This window comes from Bombina bombina, chromosome 2 (genome assembly GCF_027579735.1).
Source record: "Bombina bombina isolate aBomBom1 chromosome 2, aBomBom1.pri, whole genome shotgun sequence".
Lineage (NCBI taxonomy): Eukaryota > Metazoa > Chordata > Amphibia > Anura > Bombinatoridae > Bombina > Bombina bombina.
The window spans coordinates 400,688,051-400,705,713 of NC_069500.1; the positions used below are offsets into that span (position 1 = coordinate 400,688,051).

The 17,663-nt window shown below is 39.0% G+C and overlaps 1 protein-coding gene across 1 annotated transcript in view; it reads right to left on the reverse strand.

Annotated features, from left to right (window-relative positions):
- GALNT9 (polypeptide N-acetylgalactosaminyltransferase 9) overlaps positions 1–17,663 on the reverse strand; it is a 669,089-nt gene that overhangs the window by 31,786 nt on the left and 619,640 nt on the right. The window lies entirely within an intron of this gene.

Consider the following 17,663-nt stretch of genomic DNA (forward strand, 5'->3'; position numbering starts at 1 on the left):
ACCACCACCCACATACCCCTAATCTAACCCAAACCCCCTTAAATAAACCTAACACTAAGCCCCTGAAGATCTTCCTACCTTGTCTTCACCTCACTGGGTTCAACGATCTGTCCAGAAGAGCTCCTCCGATGTCCTGATCCAAGCCCAAGCGGGGGGCTGAAGAGGTCCATGATCCGGCTGAAGTCTTCATCCAAGCGGGGCAGAAGAGGTCTTCCATCCGATTGAAGTCTTCATCCAAGCGGGATCTTCTATGGTCATCCATCCGGAGCGGAGCGGCAGGATCCTGAAAACCTCCGACGCGGAACATCCATCCTGGCCGACGACTGAACGACGAATGACGGTTCCTTTAAATGACATCATCCAAGATGGCGTCCCTCGAATTCCGATTGGCTGATAGGATTCTATCAGCCAATCGGAATTAAGGTAGGAATATTCTGATTGGCTGATGGAATCAGCCAATCAGAATCAAGTTCAATCCGATTGGCTGATCCAATCAGCCAATCAGATTGAGCTCGCATTCTATTGGCATTCTATTGGCTGAAGGAACCGTCATTCGGCTAGTAGGCGTCGGGAGAAGAGGATGTTCCGCGTCGGAGGTCTGCAAGATGGATCCGGAAGAAAGAAGATTGAAGATGCCGTTGATAGAAGACTTCATCCGGATTATGGACCTCTTCAGCTCCCGCTTGGATGAAGACTTCAGCCGGATCATGGACCTCTTCAGCCCCCCACTTGGGCTTGGATCAGGACATCGGAGGAGCTCTTCAGGACGGATCGGTGAACCTGGTATGGTGAAGATAAGGTAGGAAGATCTTCAGGGGCTTAGTGTTAGGTTTATTTAAGGGGGGTTTGGGTTAGATTAGGGGTATGTGGGTGGTGGGTTGTAATGTTGGGGGGGGTATTGTATGTTTTTTTTTTTACAGGCAATAGAGCTGAATTATTTGGGGCATGTCCCGCAAAGGGCCCTGTTCAGGGCTGGTAAGGTAAAAGAGCTTTGAACTGTAGTAATTTAGAATAGGGTAGGGCATTTTTTATTTTGGGGGTCTTTGTTATTTTACTAGGGGGCTTAGAGTAGGTGTAATTAGTTTAAAATTGTTGTAATATTTTTCTTATGTTTGTAAATATTTTTTTATTTTTTGTAACTTAGTTCTTTTTTATTTTTTGTACTTTAGTTAGTTTATTTCATTGTAGTTATTTGTAGGAATTGTATTTAATTTATTTATTGATAGTGTAGTGTTAGGTTTAATTGTAGGTAATTGTAGGTATTTTATTTAATTCATTTAATGATAGTATAGTGTTAGGTTTAATTGTAATATAGGTTAGGCTTTATTTTACAGGTAATTTTGTAATTATTTTAACTAGGTAACTATTAAATAGTTCTTAACTATTTAATAGCTATTGTACCAGGTTAAAATAAATACAAAGTTACCTGTCAAATAAATATTAATCCTAAAATAGCTATAATATAATTATAATTTATATTGTAGCTATATTAGGATTTATTTTACAGGTAAGTATTTAGCTTTAAATAGGAATAATTTATTTAATAAGAGATAATTAATTTCGTTAGATGTAAATTATATTTAACTTAGGGGGGTGTTAGTGTTAGGGTTAGACTTAGCTTTAGGGGTTAATACATTTATTAGAATAGCGGTGAGCTCCAGTCGGCAGATTAGGGGTAAATAATTGAAGTTAGGTGTCGGCGATGTTAGGGAGGGCAGATTAGGGGTTAATACTATTTATTATAGGGTTAGTGAGGCGGATTAGGGGTTAATAACTTTATTATAGTAGCGCTCAGGTCCGGTCGGCAGATTAGGGGTTAATAAGTGTAGGCAGGTGGAGGCGACGTTGTGGGGGGCAGATTAGGGGTTAATAAATAAAATATAGGGGTCGGCGATGTTAGGGCAGCAGATTAGGGGTACATAGGGATAATGTAAGTAGCGGCGGTTTACGGAGCGGCAGATTAGGGGTTAATAATAATATGCAGGGGTCAGCGATAGCGGGGGCGGCAGATTAGGGGTTAATAAGTGTAAGGTTAGGGGTGTTTAGACTCGGGGTACATGTTAGGGTGTTAGGTGCAGACGTAGGAAGTGTTTCCGCATAGCAAACAATGGGGCTGCGTTAGGAGCTGAACGCGGCTTTTTTGCAGGTGTTAGGTTTTTTTTCAGCTCAAACAGCCCCATTGTTTCCTATGGGAGAATCGTGCACGAGCACGTTTTTGAGGCTGGCCGCTTGCGTAAGCAACTCTGGTATCGAGAGTTGAAGCTGCGTTAAAAATGCTCTACGCTCCTTTTTTGGAGCCTAACGCAGCCTTTATGTGGACTCTCAATACCAGAGTTATTTTTATGGTGCGGCCAGAAAAAAGCCAGCGTTATTTTTTCGGGTCGTTACCGACAAAACTCCAAATCTAGCCGTTTGTTTTTATAACAAAATGTTCACCTTTTCCCATTCTATATAATTTTTGAGGAGTTAGCACTCTTTTTGATGCTGCCTTTTTGCAACTCATGTTTAGATGAGTATTCCCAGTGCAACCACCCCCCTATAGGTGCATAAAGTGATTTTGTATAATAATTGCACCTGTAGTATAACTATAAAAAACGATTCTACCTTATTAACCCTTTCACTCAAATAATATTTCATGTCAGGTTAGCACACTTCAGAAAATGTGATTGGGTTTGCATGACTTGTGTCCACTTTTCACGCTCCATTGAAGTCTATGGGAGAATACGTCAACGCGGTCGCTGTTTTGCATGCATCAGGTTAGCGAGAGAAAAACTTTTACTTTCAACTTATAATACGCGTGGTACACGACGCACGCAAAAAGCAGAAGTCGAGCACAGTTAGCGCGATCTGGAGCGATAAATACGGCTCCACTCGTAATCTAGCCCTAAATTTTTAACCCCTCACAAACGGGTTAACATTTATCTTAAGTACCACAATATGACTCCATGATGATGATGATAAGTAGCTATATGTGACTATTACTCCTGATTGGATCACCATGTTCTATTCTGAAGCTTATATAACACAAGTGTGTGATTTTTGCATTATAACCCTTTTTGAGGCTAACAGTGCATTATAATTACATTATTATTGTAAAAAAAAGGGCTCTTTAGAAATGTATCAGTCCTAGAGATATATTCCTATCCAATAGAAAAGCCTTGCAAAATACATTGTATGGCCGAGGCCTTTTAAAGTCATTTGGAAACCATTATAAAACCTGGCTTTCACCTGGTTATCAAGTGGCTTAGTTTTACCAGCATTTTGCTTTAGAAGAATTCAAGTGTCATTCTAATATGTCAGAAAGCACTTTACAAGCTCCTTTTTACACACATTTTGGATGTTTCAAATTCCAAAGCTTTGACTACTTGATCCCTTGTGAATGGCCCATCTTGTCATTTTTTCATGTTTTTCTTCATGGTCTCTGTTCACATATTAATGAACACACTTGTTTATTGGTTTAAAGGGACGTAAAAGTCAGATTTAAACTTACACAATACAGACAGGGATGCACTTTTCAGAGAATTTTCAATTTATTTCTGTTATCAAATTTACTTGGCATGAAACAATGCTCTACTGGGAGCTAGCTAGAGATTGGTGGCTATGTATAGCTATGTTTAGCTGCATTAAACTATATATATATATATATATATATATATATATATATATATATATATATATATATATATATATATATATATATATATATATATATATATATATATATATATATATATATATATATATATATATGTAACCCCTGTGCAGGAGTAAGACATAGTGCAATAATAAAATGTCCTAACATATAAGAGAATTTTTATCTTAATGTTAATTTATAATTATAATTCAGGATTTGGACATTTAAAAATGTTAATTTATGATTTACTCAAAATGTTCTAAAATGATTCATTGCAAAACATGAATCAATAATAATGGTTAAGTGGGAAAAAAACTGCACTCAAACATATTAGGCAGTTATCATAACTGTTGACTCAATTAAAGTTACATTAAACACTAAGGACTAGATTACAAGTGGCGCACTATTTTCACTCACATGCAAACACCGTCAGAAGTAAATGCATGCGTGTTAGCGCGCGTTTTACAGGTTGAAGGTAAATGGTTTGCGCATGAGTGAAAGCCGACACGTGCTAACCTCAGGACTTTGGATATCGTGACTGCGCTAACTTCTTCGCCACATAGACTTTAATGGAGCCGCATTGCTCGCATGCTAACCCGATTGCGTTTTACCAAGTGTGCTATAGCCTATGAGAGTTGTGAATATTTTACATTCTTATGTTCTTCACATAGAAGAAAATTATCTTTTTTTTTTTTTTTTTTTTTTAATTATTTTTATTTGAGGCTTGGGTTGAGGCATACAGACATTAAGAAACAATAAGAGATGGAAATACTGCAATACATCTATGACATAAACAGAATTGCAAATATACAGTGAATAAAAAAATAGCCAAGAGATTAATATACAGATATCGTGCCAATCTGAATAGGAACCTTCTAGATGACCCATGAGGCCACTCTTGGACCTCCTACATTTTTAAGCATATGAAAGCTACAGAAGGTAAATTCAAATAAAGAGACCACTCTCGGGTCTCAAATGAAAAGCCTCTTATTAACTCTCTGTGCATATAGCAATACCAGAAATACTTAAATAAACCAAAGTACGTAGTGAGGAAAAATAGGCAGGTAGAAAAATCCCCCAAAAACAATGTGTGTTGTCAGCTCTATAAACCATAAATCCTTTAGAGTTAAAGCACGGTTCTTCAACTTAAATTGTTGCATTGTTTAATATTAATAATAGGGGAATCTATATATTCTGACCATGCTAACAAGGTAGTTTGTCTATACCAGATCTGCGTGTATATATAACATGTGGGCCGTATGTTTCAAATATTGCAATGTTTTTAGACACTATTTTCAGGCTTAAACAAAAAGGCAAGAGAAAGTAAGAACCAATTAAAGGTCTCAAAAGCAGACACACATCTTATTGGAAACTTGAACTATAAAACGCTCATTGTTAACAAAACATTTCTACCATAGAATAGAATATTAGAATATTACATGCAATGTTGTATAATAAGTCAGAGGACATATAGGCCTCTATTTACCAAAGTCTGGCGGACCTGATCCGACAGTGCGGATCAGGTCTGCCAGACCTTGTTGAATACGGAGAGCAATACGCTCTCCATATTCAGCATTGCACCGGCAGCTCACAACAGCTGCTGGTGCAACGCCGCCCCCTGCAGACTCGCGGCCAATCAGCCACCAGCAGGGAGGTGTGAATCAACCCGATCGTACTCGATCGGGTTGAATTCCGGTGATGTCTCTCCAACTGCTCAGAGCAGGCGGACAGGTTATGGAGCAGTGGTCTTTGTGACCACTGCTTTATAACAGCTGTTTCTGGCGAGCCTGCAAGCTCGCCAGAAAAACGGGGCATCAAGCTCCATTCGGAGCTTGATAGATAGGCCCCATAGAATGCCAAATGTAAACGTAGCCATTGAGAAAGGGCGCCAAGTGGCTAGTGGGAAGTATCAAGTAAAAAGTAAGATCCAACATGTCATCATGTATCCTGTAATAGCTCTGCAAGGTTGAATCAACATCTTGGTCAACTGTATTTTTATACTCCCCATGGTCTATTTACCTCCCTTCTGCAGTAGTACAATATGTATTTATATAAGAAAGGAAGGGAGGAGTAAGCCATACTGTTCTGGCCACAAACAGCAAGGCATACTTACCTATTGAGGATACATCTTAAGGAATAGGGAGAGATGTTAACATTGTGCAAGCGCTAGGGGAGCTATATTTAAATGAAGAGAAAACTAAATTATGCTTCTAATGATATACATGTGGTAAAGTCCGCTATATAAGTACTACAATGATGAAAAAATACATTCTGTCCATGTGAGAATGGCAGGTGCAATAGAGGCAGACTGGGACTTCTGCTGGGTGCCTGTTATGCACCTGGAGGTGCTTTCTATTTTGTGATTCCTTATCTTACAATTTTGCCTTACTATACTGTACTAGACTATTGTGGTCTATTTTATATTCCCTAAACAGGTGTTGGTGATGACCCCCGTGAATTTTTCCTGGTTTGGATAACAGCCGGTTTCCATACAGTGAGCTGGACTACTGTGAAAGTTCCAGCCTGCCCCATTAGCACCATAGGGTGCATTACGTTTGTGAGTACCTTTCGTTTTGCTACCTATTTCATTTGTGTCGGTGGTACTAGGTCATTGTGGCGCCTCTGTGTCCTTTCTTTTACAGATCATCTCTCTCCAGGATCCGACCATCCTTCGACAGAGTACTGCCTCTAGATTGGAGATATTTTGGGACATTTTTGGTGTTTTGTATTTTTTTTTTGTTGTCTGTTTTTTATTTTGGTTTTAGATGCTGCATATTGCATTCTTGGGATTGTAGTAAAATTGTTTAGGAAGCGCCCCCTACTGGATATTTACATCAGTGCACCTCTCCCTTTTTCTACAGTTTACAAACTGCACATAGACCCGGCAAACCGGGGGGGAGCAGTCTAATTTTTAAAAACCATGAGCCGAAGTAATACTCACAGCAAGCATTAGTCAGGGCACCACTCCCAAACACACTGCAACAGAGTTCTATGAAGTATCTTTGCATGCGGTTGAATTTCTACGGCTAAAGATGGCTACATTGCGCGTGAAGTCACTGCATGCAACGTGAAGGTAGGAGTGGATGGGGGTCCTCAGACCTCCATCAAGGTGGGGGAGTGCTATTGACAGCTCTGAGCCGTCGTTAGCACCTTAGTGGGAACATTTGCAACGGCTCAGAGCCGTCATTAGCACTTAGAACATTTTCCTCTATGTGAAGAAATTTAAATGTAAAATATTTACAGTATATACACAGTGAAGACTTCACTGCCGCTTGATTGAAGACATTGCACGGATGGAAGAAGACTTCACTGCCGCTTGATTGGACATCGCCCGGATCGGATGAAGAGTTCTGCCCGGCTGGGTGAAGACAAGGTAGGGAGATCTTCAGGGGGGCAGTGTTAGTTTTTTTTTAAGGGGGGTTTTGGGTGGGTTTAGAATAGGGGTATTGGGGTGGTGGGTTGTAATGTTGGGGGGTGGTATTGTGTTTTTTTTTTTACAGGCAAAAGAGCTGTTTTCTTTGGGGCATGCCCCGCAAAAGGTCCTTTTAAGGGCTGGTAAGGTAAAAGAACTGTGAACTTTTTTAATTTAGAATAGGGTAGAGAATTTTTTTTATTTTGGGGGGCTTTATTATTTTATTAGGGGGCTTAGAATAGGTGTAATTAGCTTAAAAATCTTGTAATATTTTTTTTTATTTTTTGTAATTTAGTGTTTGTTTTTTTCGTAATTTAGTTTAGATTATTTTATTGTATTTTAGTTTAGATATTTGTAGTTTATTTAATTTATTGATAGTGTAGGTGTATTTGTAACTTAGGTTAGGATTTATTTTACAGGTAAATTGGTAATTATTTTAACTAGGTAGCTATTAAATAGTTATTAACTATTTAATAGCTATTGTACCTAGTTAAAATAAATACCAAGTTACCTGCAAAATAAATATAAACCCTAAAATAGCTACAATGTAATTATTAATTACATTGTAGCTATCTTACGCCTAGATTTAGAGTTCTGCGGCCAAAGGGGTGCGTTAGCTACACATGCTTTTTTTCCCACGCACCTTTTTAATACCGCTGGTATTTAGAGTTCACAGAATGGCTGGGTTTTCAGTGCGTTAGGATCCAAAAAGGGAGCGTAGAGCATAATTTAACGCCACTGCAACTCTCGATACCAGCGGGGCTAACGGACGAGGCCATCTTCAAAAACGTGCTTGTGCACGATTCCCCCATAGAAAACAATGGGGCTGTTTGAGCTGAAAAAAAAACTAACACCTGCAAAAAAGCCGCGTTCAGCTCCTAACGCAGCCCCATTGTTTTCTATGGGGAAACACTTCCTACGTCTGCACCTAACACTCTAACATGTACCCCGAGTCTAAACACCCCTAACCTTACACTTATTAACCTCTAATCTGCCGCCCCCGCTATCGCTGACACCTGCATATTTTTTTTAACCCCTAATCTGCCGCTCTGTAAACCGCCGCTACTTACATTATCCCTATGTACCCCTAATCTGCTGCCCCTAACACCGCCGACCCCTATATTATATTAATTAACCCCTAATCTGCCTCCCACAACGTCACCACCAGCTACCTACAATAATTAACCCCTAATCTGCCGACCGCAAAGCGCCGCCACCTACGTTATCCTTATGTACCCCTAATCTGATGCCCCTAACACCGCTGACCCCTATATTATATTTGTTAACCCCTAATCTGCCCCCCTCAACGTCGCCTCCACCTGCCTACACTTATTAACCCCTAATCTGCTGAGCGGACCGCACCGCTACTATAATAAAGTTATTAACCCCTAATCCGCCTCACTCCCGCCTCAATAACCCTATAATAAATAGTATTAACCCCTAATCTGCCCTCCCTAACATCGCCGACACCTAACTTCAATTATTAACCCCTAATCTGCCGACCAAATCTCGCCGCTACTGTAATAAATGGATTAACCCCTAAAGCTAAGTCTAACCCTAACACTAACACCCCCCTAAGTTAAATATAATTTAAATCTAACGAAATAAATTAACTCTTATTAAATAAATTATTCCTATTTAAAGCTAAATACTTACCTGTAAAATAAACCCTAATATAGCTACAATATAAATTATAATTATATTATAGCTATTTTAGGATTTATATTTATTTTACAGGTAACTTTGTATTTATTTTAACCAGGTACAATAGCTATTAAATAGTTAAGAACTATTTAATAGCTAAAATAGTTAAAATAATTACAAAATTACCTGTAAAATAAATCCTAACCTAAGTTACAATTAAACCTAACACTACACTATCAATAAATTAATTAAATAAAATACCTACAATTATCTACAATTAAACCTAACACTACACTATCAATAAATTAATTAAATACAATATCTACAAATAAATACAATGAAATAAACTAACTAAAGTACAAAAAATAAAAAAGAACTAAGTTACAAAAAATAAAAAAATATTTACAAACATTAGAAAAATATTATAACAATTTTAATCTAATTACACCTACTCTAAGCCCCCTAATGAACAGGGCCCTTTGCGGGGCATGCCCCAAAGAATTCAGCTCTTTTGCCTGTAAAAAAACACATACAATACCCCCCCCAACATTACAACCCACCACCCACATACCCCTAATCTAACCCAAACCCCCCTTAAATAAACCTAACACTAAGCCCCTGAAGATCTTCCTACCTTGTCTTCACCACACCGGGTCCCGATCTGTCCAGAAGAGCCTCCAATGTCTTGATCCAAGCCCAAGCGGGGGGCTGAAGAGTGACGTCCATCCTCGGGCTGAAGTCTGGATCCAAGCGGCGGCTGAAGAACTCCATCATCAGGCTGAAGTCGGAAGTCCATCATCGGGATGAAGTCTTCTATCAAGCCGCATCTTCAATCTTCTTTCTTCTGGAGCGGAGCGGAGCCATCTTCTTTCCAAGGGACGCGGATCCAACCTCTTCAACCAACGCCTACTCACCGAATGACGGTTCCTTTAAATGACGTCATCCAAGATGGTGTCCCTCGAATTCCGATTGGCTGATAGGATTCTATCAGCCAATCGGAATTAAGGTAGGAATATTCTGATTGGCTGATAGAATCAGCCAATCAGAATCAAGTTCAATCCGATTGGCTGATCCAATCAGCCAATCAAATTGAGCTCGCATTCTATTGGCTGATCGGAACAGCCAATAGAATGCGAGCTCAATCTGATTGGCTGATTGGATCAGCCAATCGGATTGAACTTGATTCTGATTGGCTGATTCCATCAGCCAATCAGAATATTCTTACCTTAATTCCGATTGGCTGATAGAATCCTATTAGCCAATCGGAATTCAAGGGACGCCATCTTGGATGACGTCATTTAAACGAACCGTCATTCGGCGGGTAGGCGTCGGTTGAAGAGGTTGGATCCGCGTCGGTTGGAAAGAAGATGGCTCCGCTCCAGAAGAAAGAAGATTGAAGATGCGGCTTGATAGAAGACTTCATCCCGATGATGGACTTCCAACTTCAGCCCGATGATGGAGTTCTTCAGCCGCCGATTGGATCCAGACTTCAGCCCGAGGATGGACGTCACTCTTCAGCCCCCCGCTTGGGCTTAGATCAAGACATCGGAGGCTCTTCTGGACAGATCGGGACCCGGTGTGGTGAAGACAAGGTAGGATGATCTTCAGGGGCTTAGTGTTAGGTTTATTTAAGGGGGGTTTGGGTTAGATTAGGGGTATGTGGGTGGTGGGTTGCAATGTTGGGGGGGGTATTGTATGTGTTTTTTTTACAGGCAAAAGAGCTGAATTCTTTGGGGCATGCCCCGCAAAGGGCCCTGTTCAGGGCTGGTAAGGTAAAAGAGCTTTGAACTTTTGTAATTTAGAATAGGGTAGGGCATTTTTTTATTTTGGGGGGCTTTGTTATTTTATTAGGGGGCTTAGAGTAGGTGTAATTAGTTTAAAATTGTTGTAATATTTTTCTAATGTTTGTAAATATTTTTTTATTTTTTGTAACTTAGTTCTTTTTAATTTTTTGTACTTTAGTTAGTTTATTTCATTGTATTTATTTGTAGATATTGTATTTAATTAATTTATTGTTAGTGTAGTGTTAGGTTTAATTGTAGATGATTGTAGGTATTTTATTTAATTAATTTATTGATCGTGTAGTGTTAGGTTTAATTGTAACTTAGGTTAGGATTTATTTTACAGGTAATTTTGTAATTATTTTAACTATTTTAGCTATTAAATAGTTCTTAACTATTTAATAGCTATTGTACCTGGTTAAAATAAATACAAAGTTACCTGTAAAATAAATATAAATCCTAAAATAGCTATAATATAATTATAATTTATATTGTAGCTATATTAGGGTTTATTTTACAGGTAAGTATTTAGCTTTAAATAGGAATAATTTATTTAATAAGAGTTAATTTATTTCGTTAGATTTAAATTATATTTAATTTAGGGGGGGTGTTAGTGTTAGACTTAGCTTTAGGGGTTAATCCATTTATTACAGTAGCGGCGAGATTCGGTCGGCAGATTAGGGGTTAATAATTGAAGTTAGGTGTCGGCGATGTTAGGGAGGGCAGATTAGGGGTTAATACTATTTATTATAGGGTTATTGAGGCAGGAGTGAGGCGGATTAGGGGTTAATAACTTTATTATAGTAGCGGTGCGGTCCGCTTGGCAAATTAGGGGTTAATTATTGTAGGTAGCTGGCGGCGACGTTGTGGGGGGCAGGTTAGGGGTTAATAAATATAATATAGGGGTCGGCGGTGTTAGGGGCAGCAGATTAGGGGTACATAAGTATAATGTAGGTGGCGGTCGGCAGATTAGGGGTTAAAAAAATGTAATCGAGTGGCGGCGATGTGGGGGGACCTCGGTTTAGGGGTACATAGGTAATTTATGGGTGTTAGTGCACTTTAGAGAACAGTAGTTAAGAGCTTTATAAACCGGCGTTAGCCCAGAAAGCTCTTAACTACTGACTTTTTTCTGCGGCTGGAGTTTTGTCGTTAGATTTCTAACGCTCACTTCAGCCACGACTCTAAATACCGGCGTTAGAAAGATCCCATTGAAAAGATAGGATACGCAAATGACGTAAGGGGATCTGCGGTATGGAAAAGTCGCGGCTGGAAAGTGAGCGTCAGACCCTTTAATGACTTACTCTAAATACCGGCGGTAGCCCAAAACCAGCGTTAGGAGCCTCTAACGCTGGTTTTGACGGCTACCGCCCAACTCTAAATCTAGGCCTTAAGGTTTATTTTATAGGTAAGTATTTAGATTTAAATAGGAATATTTTAATTAATAATATTAATATTAATTAGATCTATTTTAATAAGAATTTAGTTAGGGATGTTAGAGTTAGAAAGGGTTATTATACTTAATATATATATATATAATATAATAACGATATTAACTATATTAACCCTAATATAATTAGGGTTAATATAGTTAATATATATAATATAATAACTATATTAACTATATTAACCCTAATATAATTAGGGTTAATATAGTTAATGTAGCTGGCGGCGGTGTAGGGGGATTAAATTAGGGGTTAATATTTATAAAATAGATGGTGGCCGTGTAAGGGGCTCACTTTAGGGGGTAGGTAAGATAGATGGCGGCGGGGTAGGGGCTCACTTTAGGGGGTAGGTAAGGTAGATGGCGGCGGTGTAAGGGGCTCACTTTAGGGGGTAGGTAAGATAGATGGCGGAGGGGTAGGGGCTCACTTTAGGGGGTAGGTAAGGTAGATGGCGGCGGGGTAGGGGCTCACTTTAGGGGGTAGTTAAGGTAGATGGCGGCAGGGTATGGGCTCACTTTAGGGGGTAAGTAAGGTAGATGGCGGCGGGGTAGGGGCTCACTTTAGGGGGTAGGTAAGGTAGCTGGCGACAGTGTAGGGGGATCACATTAGGGGGTTATACTTTTATTGTAGGTGGCGGCGGGGTCCGGGAGCAGAGGTTTTGGGGCTAAATACTTTATTAAGGATTGCGGCGCGGGATCGCGGTTGACGGGTAGATAGACATTGCGCATGCGTTAGGTGTTAGGTTTTATTTGGCAGGTAGTTTAGGGAGCTACGGGGCTCCGATACACAGCGTAAGGCTTACTACGGCTGCATTTTGTGGCAAGGTGAAAATGTAGTAAGATTTCTCCATTTTTGCCACGTCCTTACGCTGTATATTGGATACCAAACTGCGCTGGTTTGGTATACCTGCCTATGGCCCAAAAAACTATGGGCGAAGGCAGCAATATACGATCGTAACTTCTAGGTTACGCCGTATATGTTATACCAAACCAGCACAAATTTCGGCGTCGCCAGCTTTTGAGGGCGACGCTGCATATCGGATCGGGCCCCTGATGTTCCGGGTCGCTCCTCCTCTGCTGCTAAACGACTCATGTCCATTCAGCAAGGTACAAGATCTGTTGCTCAGTATGCTATTGAGTTCCGTACGCTTGCCACAGAGGTAGGTTGGAACAATGAAGCCCTTGTTGCCGCCTTCTTTCATGGGCTCTGATGCGATTAAAGACGAAGTTGCTGCCAGAGATTTGCCAGAGGATCTCGAGGCATTGGTTTCCTTTTTTATCCAAATTGACATCAAACTCAGAGAGAGGCCCTCTTTCAAGGAGGGCTTGCGGACGCCTCCTGTTCCGTTGTCTCCTACGTGTTTGTTCCCACCCATGCCTCCCTCTCCTCCCATGCCTCCTGGTCCCGAGTCACCAGGTAATGCTGAGCCAATGCAGTTGGGATTCACGCGTCTCTCCACGGCAGAGAGGGCCTTTAGGAGGAGGGAGGGGCTCTGCCTCTATTGTAGGTTACGGGGCCATCTTTTAAAGTCTTGTCCTACACGGCCGGGAAACGCTCACACCCAAGGTCCTGTCGGGGGCAGACCTTGGGTGGTTTATCCTTGTCCCCAGAACCACTTAAGGAGAAACCTTTTGTCACGGTTGTCCTTTCCTGGGTGGACTCCTCCATAGTCACTCAGGCTCTTGTTGACTCCGGTGCTGCGGGCTATTTCATTGAGAGTGCTTTTGTATCAAAGCACTCCATTCCTGTTTTGCCTTGGTCCGTTCCACTTGCTATTGAGGCCATTGATGGTAGGCCCCTTCAGCCCACACTCGTTACTCACGAAACTGCTCCATTGTCCATGCAACAAAAGAAAAGGGGGCGCCCTTGAGAGTATCTATAAATGGTAATATGTAGTATATGAGGTAGCTTATATGTTACCAATAGAAATGCACTTTTCAGTATAAATGATGATACACTGATTCAGTAGTAACTAGTATATATGTTGTGGACAGAGTAAATAGATGTTAACCTATACAATTTGATAATCACAATGTTAATAGGACAGTTGTATCTCACTCAAAACTAGTATATACGTTGTGAACAGAGTAAATAGATGTTAGCCTAAACAATTTGATAATCACAATGTTAATAGGATAGTTATATCTCACTCAAAGATAGTGGTTAATGGGTGACAATGATCACTATATTGTCCTTTATAAAGGTCTTGATAGTAGAATACCAAGGCAGCAATCTGTAGTGGTCCAGACCAGGATCCAATTAAGCAATCTAAAATATCAAACAGAGACAGATGCGCCACATGGCCCAATATTGTAGTTTCCAAATTTATGTAGATTTTACTATATAGTTGAACTCACATGTATTGGAGCACCTCAATTGGTGCAAATGACACAGTCTGGGATCTATAACAGTCACCCAGCAGACCGGCCTCTCGAGTTGTTCAGGGTCTGTGTAAAATAGAAAACACAAAAAAGCCTATATGGCCTAGTATTGTATGACTAGAGTGATTTCACACCAGATAGTAGTATAAGATTTTGAACTCACATTTGGTGAAGCATCCCCAATGATGCTATAGAGACAAGCTGGGATTAATTCAGTCACCCAACAGACTTAGCTCGTGGCATACAGCATGCAATAGTCCTCTCAGTGGTCTTTAGGTCAGTGATATCCTCAGATAAAAACCAGTTCATAGGCAGCAAGTGTTTATAGTAAAAGTTAAAATCACTTTAATAAAATAATATTAAATTGCGACGCGTTTCTCAGTCTCAGACTGTTTCCTCAGGCATAATAAAATGGTTTACAAACACTTGCTATATATTCCTAAACAAACCACTTAACATAATTGGTAACACTTGTTGTGGGTGTGGTTTATGACATCATCAGTATCCTAGCTACTGATATATTTTAGCAACAAATGTGACACAGTATTGTATACTTAAACAATGTACATCAGAGTTTACATTTTATGAGTCAAGTGAAACAATCTACCTCATACTTTGCAGTGCAAATATTAATCATAATACATAAAACACATCAATATTATAATATTGTAGCAATACATATATTTCCCCATATCCAGTGAGATTTGTCTCATGCTACTCAATCATATCTGATTCCTATCTCTATTTCTATTTAATGTCTAGGCTGGGTCTGTTTTATATCAGAACATCTTTAATCCATTGTTTAATGGTTTATCTTTTTTCTTATTTAGTTTTTAAGTGTCTGATCCCTCTCTGCCAATAGCCCCAATCTACATTTAATATGAGGGTAACTATTTTTTGTTCAAACCTTTGTATTAAACATTATAAGCCCTTTGATTTATTGGTATGTAATAGTTTTATAATCTACTGCTGTGCATAAACTGTGATTTCAAATGGCAGGTTGTTGACTAACCTTATAGGGCTATTGATCCATTAGATTCGAGTAGTTTCAAACGCCATCTGATGTTCTAAATGGCGTGTGTGTTGCGCTAATGCGCATGTGTACAACGTCAATGTGTATGTGAGTAATGTTGCCAAGGGAACAAATAGTGTTAGTCAATTATACGTTGTGCGTAAAACGTGATACGTCCCAAGCTGCGCCAGTGCGCATGTCAGCACTGCTAAGGCGTCTCAAGCTTTCGTTGCCAAGGGAACCGGAATCCCATTCAATCTCACGTTATGCGTGTTATAGCCTTACAGCTGATAGGTTAGTATTATCTTGTAGGAGGTTTTTATTGTTTATGCTAGTGCGCATGTCAGCATTGCCAAGGAGTCTCAAGTTTTCATTGCCAAGGGAACCAGAATCTCATTCAGTCTCACGTTATGCGTGCTATAGCCTTTCGACTGATAGGCCAATATTATCTTGTAGGTGGTTTCCATTGTCCATGGGAAATAGACACCAACTACAAATTGAGACGTATATATTTGCTCTCTTGTCCACAGTAACCCCCATATAATAATGGCATATTAGTGGAAAAAATATATAATAATAATAAAGAGCAATATCATATTCCATGTGTACCGAGTCCTTCCCATCATAACATATCGTAGTGGGATATGATTACAGACATGTAATGACATAATACCATATTTAGAACAAATGTTAGCCAAAATGATGTATGTTGTTATACATCAGAATATGTATGTATATATTGTTCATATAGGAAATCATAAATATTATAAATTTTATAAATTTTATAAATTTTATAAAACTAGATCTCTTTTGACTCACAGTGTGTGTATTTCAGTAGTTAATATCCAGTGATACATACTACTATGTGATGTTGTTATAACAATATATAGGTCATATTATAACTAATCGTTATTATTGGGCTGATGGTACTGCGGCTCCATAGGAGTATATTTTACTAATACCCTTCCTTTATATGATGTCCCTATTTGTATTTACTAAGTGTCATGTATGTGTATAAACATGTGTGTATCTTAGTGGTGTCAAATTTCATAAACAATAGGATTAGTGGTTCAATTTCAAGATATAGTTGTTACTTTGGTGTTTTTTGATATCTAATTGATATGTGTATTCATTAATATTCTGCTCAAGTGACTATATGTGTTTACTTGTGTCAAATGTGTGTGTTAGATATATTTATATATTTGTTAGTGTCAGATTTTGGAAAAGTGATGTCTGATAGTTATATTTTTAGTCTTTATAGAAATTTTTCCTTAGTGTGTAGGAAGAGATATACTTGCAAAAAGTGTTAGATAAATTTCAGATGTAGTATATCTATAAGTATATATAGATGATAGATATCTTAAAGTGTCATTCCGTTTGATGTATATTACCTTAAGTGTGATATATGTGTCATTACGTGTGATATATATGTGTGTGCCCTCCTAATAATTTAACCCAATGTGTCACTTATATCAGAATGTGTATCAAAGAATATATATTACCAATAAAGATAGATGGTAATAAGTGCAAGATATGCCCAGTGATGGTCACATTTTTCCTCCATAGAAAGGCATAATGTATAAGAATAGATCTATACGTGTAGGTATAGATGTTTTGTTCTTAAATCTACAGGGTTATTCATAGGGTATTATGGTGGACTTGATATAACTTTACAGATCAAATGCTGCTAGATCTACGCACTCATTCAGACCCTCCGGAACTAAAGTGTGTAGTTTGTGAATCCAGAATGTTTCTCTCCGGCGTAGAGTAAGCATGGGGTTATGACTGTTCCTTGGTACTTGCTCTATAGGTAGAATATGAACAGATTTGGAACTACCTTTATGTGCGTAAGCACAATGCCTTGATAGGCTGTGTTTAAGAAATTTTCTTTCTATGTTATATTTGTGTTCACTCCATCTTTTCTTTATGGTTCGGGAGGTACGCCCTACATATTGGACCCCACATGTACAGCTAATCAGATAAATTACGTACGTGGATTCACATGAGAGTCTATTGGTGATCTTAAATTGTTCCCCCGTTTGATATGAACAGAACGTATTGGTACCAGCTCTCACCACTTTGCACATATTGCATCGTGGCTTGAGACATTTATATACTCCATTTTTGGGCATAAACTTGCCCAAAAAAGTCCTATTAGGGACTATGACCTGATTTTGTGATGATATTTTATCTCTCACTATCTTACTTGGGGCCAATTTGTTTTTGAGTGTAGGGGCTCTCCTATAGACAATCCTAGGCTTCATAGACACAGAGTTTTTTAGAAATGGGTCGTCACATATAATGGGCCAATGTTTTATATTGATGTTACTAATTTCTCTATATTGGCTACTATAGCC